The sequence below is a fragment of the Phyllostomus discolor genome, chromosome X (assembly GCF_004126475.2).
Source record: "Phyllostomus discolor isolate MPI-MPIP mPhyDis1 chromosome X, mPhyDis1.pri.v3, whole genome shotgun sequence".
Classification (NCBI taxonomy): Eukaryota; Metazoa; Chordata; class Mammalia; order Chiroptera; family Phyllostomidae; genus Phyllostomus; species Phyllostomus discolor.
This window is the reverse complement of record NC_050198.1, coordinates 8178028-8196875: the sequence shown is the minus strand read 5'-3', so window position 1 is coordinate 8196875 and position 18848 is coordinate 8178028.

The window sequence follows — 18848 nt, the reverse complement described above, 5'->3', positions numbered from 1 at the left end:
TAGGAAGCAGGGGAAGTAACTGAAATCCTGCAGAGAGTGGAGCAAGCGCCATTGTTCCCTCTCAGACCCCTCCCCCACATACAGCCTCAAAACCGGCCACGTGGATTGCCCTGCCCCTGTGAACACCTAAGGCTTCACCCCTCACTATGTAACAAGCATGTCAAGACAAAAAAAAATGGCCCAAAGGACAGAACAGATCAAAGCTCCAGAACAAATACAGCTAAGTGACAAAGAGGTAGGCAACCTATCAGACGCACAGTTCAAAACACTGGTAATCAGTATGCTTACAGAATTGGTTGAATTTGGTCACAAATTGGATGAAAAAATGAAGGCTACACTAAGTGAAATAAAGGAAAATATACAGGAATCCAATAGTGATGGGAAGGAAACTGGGACTCAAAACAATAGAGTGGACCAGAAGGAAGAAAGAAACAACCACACAGAAAAGAATGGAGAAATAAAAATTCAAAAAACAGAGGAGAGGCTTAGGAACCTCCAGGACATCTTCAAACATTCCAACATCCAAATTATAGGGGTACCAGAAGGAGAAGAGGAAGAGTAACAAGTGGAAAAGTTATTTGAATGAATAATAAAGGAGAACTTCCCCATTCTGGCAAAGGAAATAGACTTCCAGGAAGTCCAGGAAGCCCAGAGAGTCCCAAAGAAGTTGGACCCAAGGAGGAACACACCAAGGCACATCATAATTACATTAACCAAGATTAAAAATAGGGAGAGAATCGTAGAAGCAGCAAGAGAAAAGGGGATAGTTACCTACAAAGGAGTTCCCATAAGAGTGTCAGCTGATTTCTCAAAAGAGACCTTACAAGCAAGAAGGGGCTAGAAAGGAGTATTCCAAGTCATGAAAGGAAAGGACCTACATCCCAGATTGCTCTTTCCAGCAAAGTTTTAATTTAGAATGAAAGAGCAGATAAAGTGCTTCTCAGATAAGGTCAAGTTAAAAGAGCTCATCATCACCAAGCCCTTATTATATGAAATGTTAAAGGGAATTATCTAAGAAAAAGAAGTTAAAAAACATATACAGTAAAATGACAGCAAACTCACAATTATTAACAAACACCTAAAACAAAAACAAAAACACACTAAACAAACAACTAGAACAGGAACAGAACCACACAAATGAAGACCACACGGAGAGTTAGCAACAGGGGAGTGGGAGGGAGAGGGGGAAAAGGTACAGAGAATAAGTAGCATAGATGATAGGTAAAAAATAGACAGGGGGAGGGTAAAAATAGTATGGGAAATGTGGAAGCTAAAGATCTTCTAAGTATGACCCATGGACATGAACTAAAGGGAGGAATGTGGATGGGAGGGGGTGTGCAGGGTAGAGGGGAGTGAAGGGGGGAAAGTGGGACAACTGTAATAGCATAATCAATAAAATACATTTAAAGTGAAAAAATAAAACTATTTTTAAGATCAGAGATGACTATTGAATTACTCCCTTTTCATCATTTATTACAGTAATTGTGTTTTTATTTGTCATTTTGATATGATGGATACATTATATTAATATATTTGCTAATATTATCCTTATATCCCTAGAATGAAGTAAGTTATTCTTTTAATATACTAATATATTACTTTATTGCATTTTATTCATACTGAGTTTAGACTATAATGATTGTTTTTGAGGTTTTGGGGAGGTTTAATATTAGTGTAATGCTAACTACATGATAAATAAATAGCACAAATAAATTTGGTGCTAAAAATGAATGGGAAATGTTTTTGTCCTTTTTTTCTGTTATTGAACAGTTTATATAGCATGAAAACTATGTTTCTTGCCAGAGAGAAAGAACTCACCAGTAAAGCCATATTGTAATTATAAATTTTTGTTATAATTATGAATATAGATAACCTGAATTGACAGGGATTTTAGAAATAAATGATTAATAATAACTAATAGTATATCATCAGTGTTGTGCATTCTTCATATCTAAAGTACTTATATCTGTTACCTCTAGTCATTCATTCACCCTCCATTAAAAAAAATCATTCATTGAATGCCTTTATAAGCTAGATACAATAGTTGATGCTCCAGATAAAAAGATGAATTGGATGTGATCCTTGAATTGAGACAGACATGGCAACAAATAAATCTAATCAAAATGTGACAACAATGTTAGAGATATGTCACTCACATTATCTTCAGTCCACTTATACTAGTACCATTATGCCCATTATACAGGTGAGGTAACATTCCAGTTCTTTGGATCCATGTTTGAACACCTCCAGTGACCAATAATTCTGTATCTCCCAAAGAAAACACATTGATCTGTGGAGCAGTCTAATAACTGGAGTGTTATTTCTTATGTCTTCTACTAACTTTTCCCAAGCTATGATTCTAGCCCTCGGAGCTCTACAATGAGTCTGATGCCTTTTACATGGAGTAGTTCTTCAGATGTTTTAAGACAGTTATAACCATACCCTCCTCCCAAAAATAAATGTTTATCAAGACAGAAATTTTTAGTACTTTCAACCTGTCTTCATATAACACAGTCCTGAATAACTATCATCTTGGCCCCTTTCCTCTGTACGTACTTCAGTTTGTGTTATTTCAAAATTCTACCCAATATATATGCTGTGACCAAAACAGAGTAGAGAACACTGCTTTTTAATCAGATATTACATTTATTAAATGCAGTTCCAAATCAGTTTGGTTTCTTTGGTGGTATGACTATCAACTGACATTGAAGCAATTATCCACTGAAAACTTCAAGTTTTTTACACATATGCTCCTAAGGCATATTATTTGGATAGTTGTTTTTTGGTACTCATACCTGATATCTGATACCTCCCATTTATTGCTGTCAAATTTAATTTTAGTTAATTAGAAGCATTACTTTATCTTCTTAGGATTTTTAGGCATCTTGGATCTGCTACTAATTAGCTAATCCTTCTATCTTCAAAGAATGTATAAATTTTATGATTCTGGCCCCACAGGTCATGATGAAAATAGCAGCTATAAGACTACTGAGGCCCTGGCCAGGTGGCTCAGTTGGTTGGAACATCATCTTGTTCACCACAAGGATGCAGGTTCTATCCCCAGTCAGGGTACATACCTAGGTTGCAGGTTTGGTCCCTTGTTGGGATGTGTATGGGAGGCAACCAATTAATGTTTCTGTCTCAAATTGATCTCTCTCTCTCTCTCTCTCTCTCTCTCTCTCTCTCTCTCTCTCCCTCTCTCCCTCTCTCTCTCTCTCTCTCTCTCCCCCCCCCTCTTCTTTGTCTAAAATGAATAGATATATCCTAGGGTGAGGATTAAAAAAAAAGAGTACTAAGGACAGATCTCTGTGACATATCAGCAGAAACCTGTTTCATGAAGTTGATATTGATCTATTAATTAGCACCCCTTAAGTATAGTCACTAACAAAATTACTTTATTATGTGGTTTATATACATGTGCATATATATGCACACATACATATTTATGTATGTGTGTATATATATATATAAAACAAGTTTTGTACTTGGCTCCAATATTATCAGAGTTGCATGTAAGATGCTTTAATGCTTTTAAGTGTTTTTAGCATTGAGGCCATTGCTTACCAAGACAAATTAAAACATACATCCACATAAAACTTATACATGAATGTTCATAGAGCTTTATTCATTATACCTCAAAGTGGACTACTTCAAATTCCATCAGCAGCTGAATAAAAAAAATGTGATATATTTTTTTATGTTAGGGTTTTAAATTTTTTAAATTGTTGTTCATGTACAGTTGTCTCCATTTTCTTGCCACCACTTTCTCTCCCACCCTCAATCTTTCCCCCTTTGGCTTTGTCCACAGGTCCTTTATACATGTTCCTTGATGACCCTTATATTTACACAATAGAATACGACTTACAATAAAAGTAACATCCAACAGCATGCAGGAATTTCACAAAAGTTCACATATGAAATTCTAGAAATAGAAATGAAATGCTAAATAGGAAATTTAAACTACCTTAGCTTTCTATGTGTAATGCACACCTTTTTTCCCAAATTTTTGAGGGGAAAATAAGGATGCACATTATACGTGGGCAGTACTAATTCTGTATCTATATAAATGTTTTAAATTCTTTTATTTATGCTTATGTATTAAAAGTGTAGCTCTAGAAAGCAATAACGATATCCATATGCAAAATAATACCCTGGAATACAATGATTCGTTTTGTTTCCAAGTATAAATAAATTAAAAATTGAATTAAAAAATTAAAATGAAAGATTTTTTTCCTAAAAGTTTGGGCAAAAAAGGTGGGTGTGCATTAGACACTGGTGCACATTATACATGGCAAAATACAGTAATCTACAGTAACAAAAACAGATTAGTGCTTGCCTGGGACCCAGAATTGAGGAAAGTTTGACTGAAAAGGGGCATGAAAGAATCTTTGGGAGTGATGGGATGTTTAATATCTTGATCATAGTGATGGCTACATGTGTGTAAAGATTTGTCAAAACTCATTTGACTATACACTTTAAATGGATAGTTTCTTCTACATAAATTACACCTCAGTAAAGATAATTCTTTTAAAAATAATATTGCTTATCACATTCTCTGCTTTATCAAAATGATCTAATAACTTGATTAAAGAAAACATTTGGTCTCACTTGACTTCTTCATGGACCCCTGCTGAGTCCTAAAAACTGCTCTGTCACTTTCTAAGGGCATGTAAATTATTCTTTTTAACATTGTGTTCTAGAACATTTCTGAAAATCAATATCAAGCTCACCCAGCCATGCTTTAAAAATGGAAATTTTACTTAACTGTCTCAGTTTTCTGTGACTTTTTATGCTGCTAGTTCCCAAAAGAAATAAACAATGATTGTCATCTCATTTATATGCTCTCTCCCTTGGTCCCCTGGAATGTAATTCTCCCAAATGAGGAGACTTAAAACTTGTTTGGGAATATTTAGTGTTCTTTCATCTTGGACTTCCTTTGTAAAGGGGCTTCTGAGTTGCAGATATTGTGGGAGAATTGAGGCTGCAATTTGAGGAGCTGCTCACCGCTTATGAGCCATTATGTAGCCTGTGTCAGGATGTCTGGCTCCGAGTCTGGTGTGGGCGATGTCTGAGGAGCTTTGTGTGTGAGAGCACCACAATTTCCTGCCTGAGAGTTCAATATTGATCTGGCTCAAACCACTAAAGGATTTTTATTCTCCTTCACTTCTTTGGTGGCAGGAGACAAGATTACTTATTCCTTTTATATTGTGCTGATTTTATAAACTCACATGCAATAAATGCATGTATAATGTAAGTCTTGCTTGGCATTCTATGTTAATGTTACTAAGAATATGGATCATCCCTGTGTCTGCGAAAACATTTTGAGCCTGGAGGAGAAGGGAAAGTGAGATGACAGTCTGAATTCTGAGCTGACAGCCTCTAGCTTCTATTTCATCCAGTCCTTCCTGGCCTATTGTAGGTCAAGTTATGGATCAGAAGAAAATGCCATACATCTGTGACACTGTGCTACAGACCAAGGGGTGAGATTTGGGAATCCTTCTGACGTGCCCTCTAGCCTTCCCTTCAGAGCATAGGGTAGCAGACAGAAAAGTAGACATGGAAAAGTGAGCAGTGGATGGAAGAGATCCTTTGTTCTTTGATAGACACACCTTTGAAACTGTGACTTTGACCTTGATGTTTATGATTCACATAATAAAAAGGAGCACTTACCAAAAACTCATTAAAACAGAATAGCCTTTCTTAAAGGGCTCTGGGGACTTCTATAAGAGAGCTTATTTATGACACTAGAATACAATAACCCTAACAATAATACTCGTAAATCCTCAAAGCCTAAGCATACTAAAAACAAAGTAAGATAACTGTGGCTCCTACCTCAGATTTAGAAATGTTTTCTTTCAGAATTTGGAAAGTTAGAATCACCAAGAAGTGTGAGTGTTAGAATCAACTCCAGGTTGGAAGAGATGTTTAGATTAATCTAATCTATCCTCCCACCAAATGCAACATCCTTGATAAGTGATCACCACACTCAGGATGGCTACTTAATGCACAGAAACTCAATTCTTATAAGGCTGCTCATTTCCTTGTTGGAAGTGTGCTTTCTTACCCTGAACTGAAAGTTGACCCTGAGTAACTAGTATTCATTGGTCTTACCCTTTGAAGCAATATAGAAAAAAAACTTTTCTTTTGAGTCCGAGACCTTTTAAATATCTGAACACAGTGATCATATTTCCCACTAGTTTCTGCTTCCTTAGTTAATCATCACTAGTTTCTGCAATCATTGCTCCTTGATACGATTTTCAGATCCTGCCCTCAATGCATTCAAAATGACTAATTAAACTCTTAAAGTTTAATCCAACCCTTAAACACAGTGTTATTTGTTAGCATGACAGACACGCAGAACACACACTGTATGGCACTTCCACTGGAGAAGCTTAACAGTGCTTAGCCTATGGCTGACTGCTAATAGCTGCTCAGGCACATTGTTCTTGACTGTGGAAGGATTGTGGACTATATCACCCAGAGACTCAGTTCTTTAGCCATGGGAAAGTTTGTCAAGACTATTCAAAATTATAAATATATTTTAAGAATGTTCCTGTCAAAGAATGTTTGTTCCTTTAAATGCACAGGAAACCATCTCCTGGCCTGTGATATAGACTAAGATTACTATAATAGAAATGTAAAAATATAAGCTACTTAGAAATGGTGGAATTATTTCTAACCAAGTAGTCTAAGTAAGGGTTCACATGTATTTGAGTGCAGAATATGTCACTGAGGATCAAAGCCATTGGAGGCATTTCAAAGCTCACGTGAATTTTGTAGTTTCCATGGATAATGTTCCTCTGTCAATGGATTCATTGTCATTCTCAAAAATTGCATGGAAGCTGATGAGAAATGCAATTTGTTCCCTTAAGCTGGGCACTACATTATATCATAATATTTGTTAGAAACAGTTTTGTTATAAATTAAGGAAATCTTATTTGCTAGAAAGTTCTGGACTTGAGTGTATCTGAAACTACTATATAGGCACCATTATATTCATCATCCTCAGCTAAACATGTTCTGCATGGATCGAAATACACTGAGACCAGACATTGTAGAGTAGATGCTGTTGTCATTTCATTGTTTCTTCATTACTTCATTGACTTCACACTACATGAGAATGTAACCTAAGGGTGAATTACTTTGCTTTATCTAACTTTTCTCTTGTTTATGGGCTGCTGATAATTTTGTTTTCCTCTTTTAAATCATGAGAGCGTGCCTGCTGAGATTAGTAAAGTAGAGGAATGGAGGAAAGGGTGCTGTGAAAACATGATTTCATGTAATCCTTAAAAAGCCCTCTCCTGCAAGCAAAAGAAATGTATTCTTGAGAGAATAGAAGCAAACTGATCTATTCAAGGACACAGTTGATAACAAGTAGAGATGAGATTCCAATACAGATGTTCCAGAATCTAAAGCCTTAGTTCTGGATACTACACATTATACTGTTCTGCATGCTTCCCAAAAGTTATAGAGAATGAGGCCAAGGTATCTATTTTGACACTCCAAATTTGTAGACATAAGGGCAGATGTTGTCTTAGCTTTTTCACCACATACTGATAGCTGCCTACCAATTTTCCATACTTTTCTAGTGATAGGAGCCTGTTATTGTTTAGGGCTGCAATGTGTCCTATTAAAAATACCTCACCAGACTCTCTTACAGGTAATGTATATGTGACCCAGTTTTGTCCAGTGGAATGTAAACAGATGTCAACTGGATGAGACTTCTTCAAGAGCTATTGTTCTCCTGATAGAAAGGTGGAAACCAGAGAAGGACAAACTCAGTGCCTGTCCCTTCATTCTTCAACTTCTTCCTTTCTGGATTGTGTGTATGGCATCTGGAGGTGGAGCAGCCATCTTGCAACCTTCCAAATGACAGCCACAGCCCAAAAATGGCAGAAGGCAAAGATGGAGGAAACCTGTGTCCCTGGTGGTATCTTGTACCCATACATCAATAACTCTTATTTCTCTTACATCATAAGAAGTTGCTATTACATACAGTCCAATGTAGTCTTAGCTGACACACTATTTTCTCCTTACTTCTTTTCAATTAGTCTACAAGCTTCAGACTATGGTTAAAAACCATGGATTTGAAGCCTGAGTTTCAGAATTTACATCAGAATTGTTCATAGGATACTGTAAATGAAGATGCTTGCCTAGTTCCTGTGCTTTTCCTCTACTCCCTCAACCCAAAATCTAAAGGCAAAATAGGATGAAGGGTGAAGAGAGAGGTGGGTTCTTATACTCCTAATAATCAAGAAATGGTGGTGTTTTCAGAGCCTGGAGCAGAATGCCCTAATGTCTGTTATATTTTATTAGTACTGTCTTTTGGAATAAAAGGGTATGTAGTATGAATAGCTTCAAAATCTTTTTCCTATGGTGCTATCCCCAGATACCTTGATACATTTTTTCCAGGTGGAACTATTTAAGTCAAATTTATTTTTGTGTCCCTGAATTCTAGGAAGAATAAGTATGTTCTATTTTAAACTACAAGGGAATCATCACATTAAAATGAATGTAGAATATGTAGAATAAATGCACAAAAATAAATCAGAATAAAGCCTCCTGAGTAACTCTTATCCAGTGTGACCCTCCTGTGAGAGGGAATATTTGCTCAGCATATTTAAATACCCAGAAGGGATATTTACATGCCTTGTAAAGAAAATGCTATAAGAGATGAGTAATAGTTAAAGTAACATCTGAAAATAAAGAGTTATTCATTGTGGCCTTTTAAAATATTCCCTTGCTTTAGGACTAAAAATGAACAAATGAAACAGAAGCATGTCTTCTTTGAAAAACAAAATAAAAGTGCTGCATCATCCTTCATCTCTCTTATATCATAATGATAAAGGATGCTAATGAAATTGTTTGAGTGAAAATGAAGGAGGAAAGGAAATTCCAGAGAGTGGGCCTGTTTGCGTGTTTGTTTGTTTGTTTATAGATGTACTTTAGAAGATAACTGGGAGTAATGAACAATTCAGTGGCATAACATTGGGCTGCCAAGGGTCACCCACTTGGGCATAACGTGGTAAATAAACTCACCCAAGAGTTAGAATGTCGAGGCTGGAAGACAGAAAATAGAGACGGTGAAGCTAGCACACCAGACATAGTATCCCATCCATATTTCTACCCAGTAGTTAATCCATTTATACCACACCAATCAGGAAATTTCTGTTTTCCTAAATAAGAAATAAAGTAAAATACCTCTCTCTTCTCTGCTACTTGAGCAGAGCATGTGCAGAATACACAGGGGCAGGAAGCTGAGTGAGCGGGCCTAGGGTACTCAGTCCCCTCTCTTGCCTTTCATTAGTTCCTATCATCATTTCAACTTGCTCAGCTTTCACCCACCTTTAAATTAATTAACAGACCTATTCCCATGACTTCACATCCATTCCCTGCTGCTCCTTTGTTTCTTTTTTCCCCTTAGCCATTAAACAATTTTTCACTTATTATAAAAGTAAATACAGAAAAAGGGAAATCCTGCCATTTATGACAACACAGATGGACCTTGGGGACATTATGTTAAGTAAAATAACCCAGACAAAGACAGATACTGTACAGTACCTTATATGTGGAATCTTAAGAAAAGTCAAACTCATAGAAACAGAGTAGAAAAGGGGTTTCCAGGGATTGGTGGAGGGGGGAAAACAGAGAGGTTGGTAAAAGGGTGCAGAGTGTCAGCTCCAAGATGAGTAAGGTCTGAGGATCTAGTGTACACCATGGTGACCACAGTTGGCAACAATGTACTGTATAATTGAAATTCACTGAGAACAGAACTTAAATGTTCCACTAAAAGGGAAAAAAGATAAATATGTGAAGTGATCAATGTGATAATTAACTAGATATACATAGACAATGTATAAACATATCAAATTACCACAATGTGCACTTTTGATATCTTATAATTTTTGTCAATTATACCTCAATAAAGCTGAAAAGATTTTTAAAGAAAAATGTTTTAAAGTAAATGGTGCCATCAGGGGAAACTAGCTATAGCGCACAATGGAATTCTTTACTTGCAATGCACATAAATCTATACTCATCTCAAAATGACAAGTTTACCTTTAGAAAAGATAGTTTGAGAAAGAGGAATCTCATTTGCACATTTGTGGGATAAACTGATTTCCTGGCAGCTAACAGAGTGGTCATTCTGTGCATCTGGCATGAGTAAGGGCTTCAAAGAAAACAGTTTCATTTGTTTGTGCATTCTCCATAACATTTTGGGGGCTCATGTGAGGAGCATCCAGGCTGGGATCTCTAGGTCTGCCCATGGCCTTCCACCAGCACCTACACCAAAGGTTGGCCCATTCTCCATCATTGTCCTCAATAGAATCTCTTACCCAGCCTGGAAGACGAGGCTAGGGATCATTCTGGAATTGGGAGTAAGATCTGAATTGCAGCTGGACTCCACCATCCACTCATCAAAAGACTTGGCTTTATTTCTCTGCCTCTATAACAAGTATTGTGTTATTGTAAGAGCTGAATGATAACATAACTGGTGAAGTACCCTACAGGTGCTTGGTGCTGCTTCTGCTGCTATGTCCATTCAGTATGAGAGATAAAAACACACATGGCCAACCTCTACTTGTTCTTCCCACAAGGAAGCTGTAAAATTAACATAGCTCCTACCTCTTTAATGCAGGCCCCATAATGCGATCTATATTATTGATTACAAAGAGCTTTCAGTAGCTGTTTTAAACCCCAGCTGAAGAGGATCTTACCTTCACTTTTTTTTTCTGTAACACCATGCATTATTTTTTTAAAGGAAGCAAAAAAGCCTGCTTCTTTATGCCTCAAGACCTTTTACCCTGCAGCAAAAGTTAGCATCAGAGGCACCAGCTGGGCTCTGGGCTGTGTTGGCAGAGCTGACAAAATGTCAATGCCCATCATTTCTTCTGGAAGCTACTGAGGGCTGACTAAGCAGATAGCTCAGTCTTTTCCAGAAACAGTTCTCCTCTACTGCTTCATTGATCCCTGAGAAGTACCTCATTTTTTGATCCTTTAGCTTGAAGTTGCCAATTTTCTGTTGAGTTACAGTGATCTGTGGTGTTAAATTAGCCAACTGGAAATACCCCTACTCCCACTCCCACCACCTCCCCATTTTGATTTGCTGGCTCTGAATCAGGTCTCGAAACTAAAGAATTATCTGTGTTGTATAGATAACACTTCTTTAATTCCTGGCACCTCAAGATTAAATTAGTTATTTGACGGCTTTGTATTCTGAGAACACTTTTTGTTTTTGTTTAAAAAAACAACAACTAACCTTTTTAGCATGCTGGGAGCCATTTGAAAACTCTGTGTGAATCTTTGCCAGGCCTAAGTATTGATCTTTGTGGCAACCACGGGGAGTGGAGAAAGAAATGTAGCAGACAGAGCAAACAGATACGAATTAGGAGCTTAGAGAACACCACTGGGTTCCTCTATGTAAGGAACAAAATGGGCCATGGGAGAGATACAGGAGCAACTTGGGCCTGGACAATTTTCTCAAGAGCAGCCCTAATGATTGACTCTCAGTGACCACCACAAAGGGAATGTTACAAACACAAGAAAAAAATTTCACCCTGCCAGCATCAGTTGAGAGTAATCCACACACTGAACCAAGCCTTTTGTCTTCAAAAGTTGATTTACTTTAGAGTAAGGACCTTATTTGATACTTACGATTTGTATTGAATTACTGAGGCATCTTAATAATAACTACCCCAGTAAGAGTTAACAATGATATTAGTCTAGGACAAGGCAAACAATGACCCCACCACCTGTTTTCATACAGTGCTATGAGCTAAAAATGGTTTTACACTTTCAAATGGTTGGGGGGAAAATCAAAAGAAGAATAATATATTTTCCAACTTGTGAAAATTGTATGAAATTTAAATCATAGTTTCCATAAAGTTTTATTGGGACACAGCCATGCTTATTCATTGACATGTTATCTGTGGCTACTTTCACACTACAAAAGCAGAGTTGAGTAGTTGTATCAGAGATCATATGACCCACAAAGTCTAAAATATTTACTATCTGGCCCTTTACAGAAAAATTTTTCTTACCCATCACAGAATGTTCTGCAATGATAAAAGTGTTCCATAATCTGTACCATCCAATCTGCTACCACTAGCCATGTATGGCTAATTAAATAAAAGTTAAAATTTATCTCCTCAGTTGCTCCAGCCACATTTCAAGTGTTCAGTGGCAACATGTGGCTAGTGGCTACTGCATCGGACAGCACAAGTCTGGAAAAATAAATAACCTCTATCAAGAAACTCCATTATTTGTTCTATGGAATATACAGGATGGGGAGAGTGTGATTACAGCTGTTCACAATAAATAATACAATAATAAGTAATAATTCAAGAATCAACTGTTTTGCATACTCACAACTGTAAACCTACTTTGGCCACCTTATATAGACCTCCGTCACTGCTCATTAACTTATTAGGGGTTATTTCTCTGCTTAATTTTACAATCAGAAGAGAATAGTTTCTTAGCTTGGGTACCTTTGTAAGCAGACCTTGAGACAAGGATTTGGGTATGAGTGGTTTATTTGGAAGCTGATCCCAGGAAGCATGAGCAGGGGAGTGAGAAAGCAAGATAGAGAAGGAGAGAAAGCCAGTCACCACTCTAGGCAAGTGGAGCTCAGTCCCACTGGGAAACTCTTAGAGACCATGTGGAACATACCTCAGAGTTATTCCACCTGAGGGTTAAGGAAATTGTGACACTTTTCAACCACCTGCCAGTAAGTTGTTGATTGAGGGATACTTTGGGGGACCTGAACTCTTTGGCACTTTGGGGCCATAAAACATGACCTCAGGCAAAGTGTCACAGGTGTTCACATTAAGCAGCCAATAGAAAATAGCAGTAATGCCAAGGAGATATGGTCAGGGCACTGACAGCATCTGCTATATAGTAAGGCATGAAAAGGCATAACACAGGAAACTTAAATTATGGCTCTGCTCCTCTGTAATAGCATTGGTAAAAGGCTAGTGATAGCTGTCAGAGAGAGTCAGTGGCTAAAATTGAGGCTTAAGCATTTCTACAAATGACTAGTGTCCTTTACACTGAAATGTGCCTGAGGTAGCACAGCCTGACCATGATCTTTGAGCTCATTATAACCAGCATTGCTGCCACATGTCATGCTGTGACCACATGGTAATATCTCCACTGGCCAGCCCATGTTCTGGCTTTGACAACTGAACATTGGCTGACAACTGAGCATTGTTTTAGGATCATGCCAGAGGCCAGTACAGTATTGAATGTACAGTGTTAGATGACTAACCCGAGAGGGCTAGGCAGAAATTGGAAACTGAGAAATTAAATTTAAAAAGTGGTCGAGAAACCAAGAAAACTGATCAGGGTGGATAGACTACTCTAGGTGATCTGGGAGAAGTTCCAAAGGCACTGCAGATGCCTTGGGTAGTTTCTGGTGCTGTTCTTATGGGCTGGCTTTGATATGCTGGCACCCTGAAGCAAGATACATAAATGAGTCTGAAAATATGACAGTTCAGAACAGCAGAACCAAGCTTGTAACTGATGGTGTGAAACAGAGAAATAAATGTACTATATACCAAAACGTCTCTGGGAATTCAATATCTCAATCCTAAATATCTCAAGACTAATTTTGGAGGCTAGTTAAGATCATATGTTTCTAATTATATATGGTTTCTTTTTATCCTTTAAAAATATATGTTTTTTACTAAATGTAGGCTGTTTCAATTGGGAATAATCTGTTTTTTCTTAATTTAAGAGGTTACTATCCTTTCTTCCTGCATCTATGTAATCAGGAGAAATGAGTTCACATTTTGTCTTCTTTCTTTCTGGCATGTTTCTGTGCTCCAAAGAACTCTACCCATTCTCCAGGCACTTAGGCTTTAGGCCTAACCTGTGTCTGAAGTTCCTTCCTTCTGGAGAATCGTAAGTTTTAAAATCGTCATCACAGTAGAAAACTAGAAAAAAAATCTAAACCAGTCTTCAAGTATATGAGAATAATTTCAACAGCCATACAAAAGTTTCTTCTATTATATTGACTTTTGTACTGGTTAAGGTAAAGCCAGTTGTTATAATACATAACCCCATAATCTTGGTGGTTTAACAAAATGTAAGTTTATTTCCTCATCATAAAATAGTACACTTGGTGCAGAAAGTTGTGGTTGGGGGCTCTCTTCTCTCAATCATTCAGGACCTCAGGCAGAAAAATGCTCTAAAATCTTCAAAGCATGGCTTCCAAGATTACTCTGAGAATCGATTCAATCAGCAGATGGTGGGGATGGGTGAGATAGTGGGAGAGAGACAGAGATTAAAAGAGATTGCTTACACAAGAGGTTTTAAAAGGCCCAGGCTTGGAAGTGGCTCTTGTGGCTTTTCTACCTATATTGCATTGTCTAGAACTCAGTCATAATGGCATTACTCAATTGCAGAGGAGGCTGGGAAATGTAGTCTCAAAAGGTGCCAGAGGGAAGAGGAAATGGTTTGTTGAACACCTAGTCAATTGCTGTACAAATGCTATTTGAGAGCTATCTCTTCCTCTTCCCCAGTGACCTTTCTCTACCGCAGCTGAAGTATGGAGATGCCCTGGTACTCCTGGCTCAGGCAATGTGTCCCCAGTGGATCTCTTTAAGACCCAAGTTGTAATCTCTATGACTTTTTGCTTACATGTTGAATTCTGCTAGTCTCTCTGATTCCTGAGAAGAGCCTGAGGACAGGCCAATGGTGAAGAGCAGAAGGCAAAAGCTGTGGATTCTAATTGTGGTACTGCCACCAGAGCCATCGCTGGATCCTTAGCATTGTACCCAAAAGATTCTTGTGGGCACCAGACCTGAAACCTGTAGTAATGTGCACTTCCTGCTCCCAAAGTCCTTGAAAGGACTGGAGGTTTTGTCGGAAATGCCCCACTCTATTGATAATGTACCTGCTCTTCCAGGGATGGGAAGAAGTTTCATTCTTCAGAGGGCACAAGCAGCAACTTCTTTTTCCATCTCCTATGATACAGAGTAGGAGTGTTGTAAATGCCAAGCAGTATGGATTTTTAGAATGATGAGTCATTACTTCTGTTTTTTTCAAGGCAGTTATTCATGTAGCTGAATCTCCTCCAGATGAGCCAGTAAGTCTGTTATACAGACAAAGAGAATGGCTGAGATCTCCTAAACCCAGAAGATTGATTTAGGTAAATTCTAAAGCTGAGACAAATGAGTTTTAGAAAGAGTGCATCTGTTTTCAGAAAAGAATTGAAATTCAGAACTCAAGGGCTGAGACTGCTTACCAGTGTAACCCTTGGCTTTGAGGATTCTCTGACACCAAAGGCCTGGAATATTTTTGTGGGAGAAGGAACCTAGCTTGTGTTTCACTTTATTCAGGCAGGTACTCAAGTCCTAGAAAATACCTTCTCAGCTCAAAGATACAGAGAGAGAGTTAATTAACAGACAACAATATAATAAATATTAAATCTGCAAGTTATCTAAGGAAACAGATTGCCTCGCCCCTAGTCTTGAAAATACCTCCACTTCCTACAGTTTCCTCCTTTGTAGTGCACCCCTTCACTTCCACTCATATTCCCACCCTTGTTTTCTGCCTACAGTCCTCCTCTGCATTGAACCACCATGTTTTGGCTAAAAAGTTATGATCTGAAGCTTAAGCAGTTTCCTCGGCTTCTTTAAGCACCTAGAAAATAGCTGCTTATTGCCCTTTGCACACCCTGAATCCTGGTGTGGGGAAAGGTTTCTGTTGTTTTTAAAAACTGGGATTGCTTCCATTTTTCAACTGTATTTGGATGATAAACCATGGTTTGCTGCTGGAAGAAAAGAACAAAACTTCCCCACCCTAACCTCTCTTGAGGCAGGCCTTTTCCCTATATTATTCACAGGTACTGCCAAGCGAACCAGCAAATAATATAGCTATCATTGTCTTGCATGGATCAGTGAAACCAGGAACCTGACCTATTTCATGAAGAATTGCTGTGCCCACTTGGGTGCTGGGAAAGTCCAGGATACTTTACATTTGTTGGTGCCTACTATGTGCCACATGGCACAATCCTGCATTCTGCTCCCTGTGTGTGGTATAGGAGACACCATTTTGCTCAGATAGTTTGAATCACTGATATCTTTGCTTTTTAGTGATCAAGAAGAAAATCCGTTACAACTAAGAGATTGTAGAAAGTGTTAACTTTAAATCTTCAGCATCATCTTTTGAAGACTTCAGAAATATCACATATTCCATTTTGTAAGAATGAATGAATTCAGAAAATGAGTTCAGGAAAGACAAAACAATTACACAGATGTTGACATTCCAGTTACACACTTCATACTTTGCCAAATGGGCTTACCGATTTAAGCTTTAACCCTGAGTTTGGCATGACACATCCAGTGAAGCACACATAGTGCAGAAGGGGGTGAGAGAAGGTGACATCCTAATATCATGTCAAGTACTTGCCCACCCTCTAGTTCAGTGAGTCCAAAAGGAATCAACCCAATTTTTCACTCCAACAGGACTTTACAAGTTGTTAACTGTCAATAAATATCTTGCTGTAAAATTCCATACTGTGAAGCAACTTTTCTAAGTTATGAATTGTTTCTCATTCTGCATAATAAACACTGACTATATTCAAAGCTTTGTTAAAAAGTACTTTATGGAGTCTCTTCTCCTTTGCCAAAGACATTGAATCATGCCACACTTCTCCATGCAGATTTTGCTTTTTGATATACTGAAACTGAGCAGAAGTTCTTAGTCTATAAAGTATTTGGAACAATCTGGGTTTTTTGGAGGAACAAAGCATCTTAGAAGGACTATATTATTCCTACTCTAACACCTAAGGAATGCTTCTTTCCCTTTAATTTTTCAGCAAGTTATTTTGTCTGTAGAAGTAAGCAAAAGCATTAAAGTCAGAACATCATTGGCCTTGGATTAAAAACCATAATTTGTTTTGCTTTATTGTGCCTAGCTAAAACTCTGTGGGCTAGTCTGTGTTTTGCTGTTAAAAAAAAAATAGTCTTTGATAAATGTGTTGATGAGAGCACCCAACTGTAAATTCTAACATTGCCTCTGGATAAGAAGTTTTTCCCTATTCTTCCCCTCTCCTCAGATTTAAAACAGAACTCATCTTCACCTAGCTATTTATTGACAGATAACAACTTGCTAAGTCTTGTTGGAACAAAGAATGAGACTGATTCCAAACCTCCTAGACTCACTTCAATATTCTCAGTGTCTAGCCTTCTTCCTGGATCTGAAATACTAATCAAATTTTCAGGCATAGATAAAGTGCCATTGAAAATAGAGATTTCATATTGCATGGGGTTTTAAAAAACATTTGTTGAAGGGTAGTATATAGACAACTACTCAAAGAAACCTATAACTTAAAAAAAATAGCACAGTATCATCCCTCTACCTAACACCCCCATTATGCCCCTTTTCAGGCATTACTGCCCCAAGATAAGCACTACCCCAATACTAAAAATCAGTTTTGCCTGTTTTTTACTTTTAAATGAATAGAGGCATACAATATGTTCTCTTTTGTGTTTGGCTTCTTTCAGTCAATGTTTTGTTTATGAGATCCAACTATGTTGTGTCTGACTATAGTTTGTTCATTGTCAGTTTTATATAGTATTCCATTGTGTAACTACGTCACAGTATATTTGTCCAACCCACTATAGTCAGGCAGTATTTGGATTGTTTCCATTTGGGGGCTTTTACAAAGGGCTGTGATGTGTATTTGTGTTTTGAAGTTTTTGTGTTACAGTAACTTATTTATTTTTTTGGTAAAATCACTTTTCCCAAGGAATGCCTTCAGTTACCACTTTAATTCCAAGCTAATTTGCACATTCTCTTTTACTTGTTGAGATCATTAGAGCTGAATCAGTAAAGTAAAAAACGGCAGATTAATTATCAAAGAAATGGTGAGTAAATCAACCTCTTGGGACAAACATTGTTTCCAAGTTGAAGCAAACGAGTGCAATTTTCTACCCACTAATAGTCTAACATGCACTTTCTTTCATAAACATTTGCAGCCTCTGGGTTACAAGTCAACACTCTTTAGAGTTACTAAAACAAATCTTGCAATGTTATTGATATGCTCTTTGCCCTTTTTAGCAAATAGCCTTATAAGTTCAACTTTATAATGATGATATATAGAAGAAAAAATTGAGCTTAAATGTTGTGAAAACTGGTATGTAAATAAATACTTGCTAAACTTCTTCCTTATCTGTCTAATCAAAAGGTAATGGGTAATCCAGTGTTTATCATTGTCAAAAATGCTCACCAATATCTTAAACTTTCTCCCCATGTTCTCTCACATGCTGCTATTCCAAACCTGTAGCCTCCAGTTTCAACGTTTATCTTAATTGAAGCTGAATCTAGATACTTGGAACTTGTTTTTTTTATTTTTCACAATTATGTATATATAAATTCATCTGATAATAACTACTAAAAGTTTCTCTGAATTAGCTAAATTAAATAATGTGTTAGGAAATAGCTCAGATATGAAGACACCATTCACTGGGTGTTCTGATGGCTTCATCTGCATTCCCTGTTTTACATTTCTGTATTTTAGAGATGTCAACTAGGAAAAGATAGTATGATAAATAATGATTTGACTGTTAACTTAAGGCAAAGTTAAGTATGACCTTCAGATATCTTGAGAAAACACCTAATATTGAAGAAATAGAGATAGAGAATAAAGGTATGGGAAGTACAAGGGTAAAACACAAGGAATGTTTCTTTAACATGTTGAATTAGAGAGGGTGTCTAGAAAAGCCATCAGTAATAAACATAGTGGGAAAATTAGCAGCATATCTGACAAACAATGAAAGGATATCAACTTAAAATGGTAAATGGGAAAGAACTCTAAGGATAGGAACATATTAAAAGCAAGT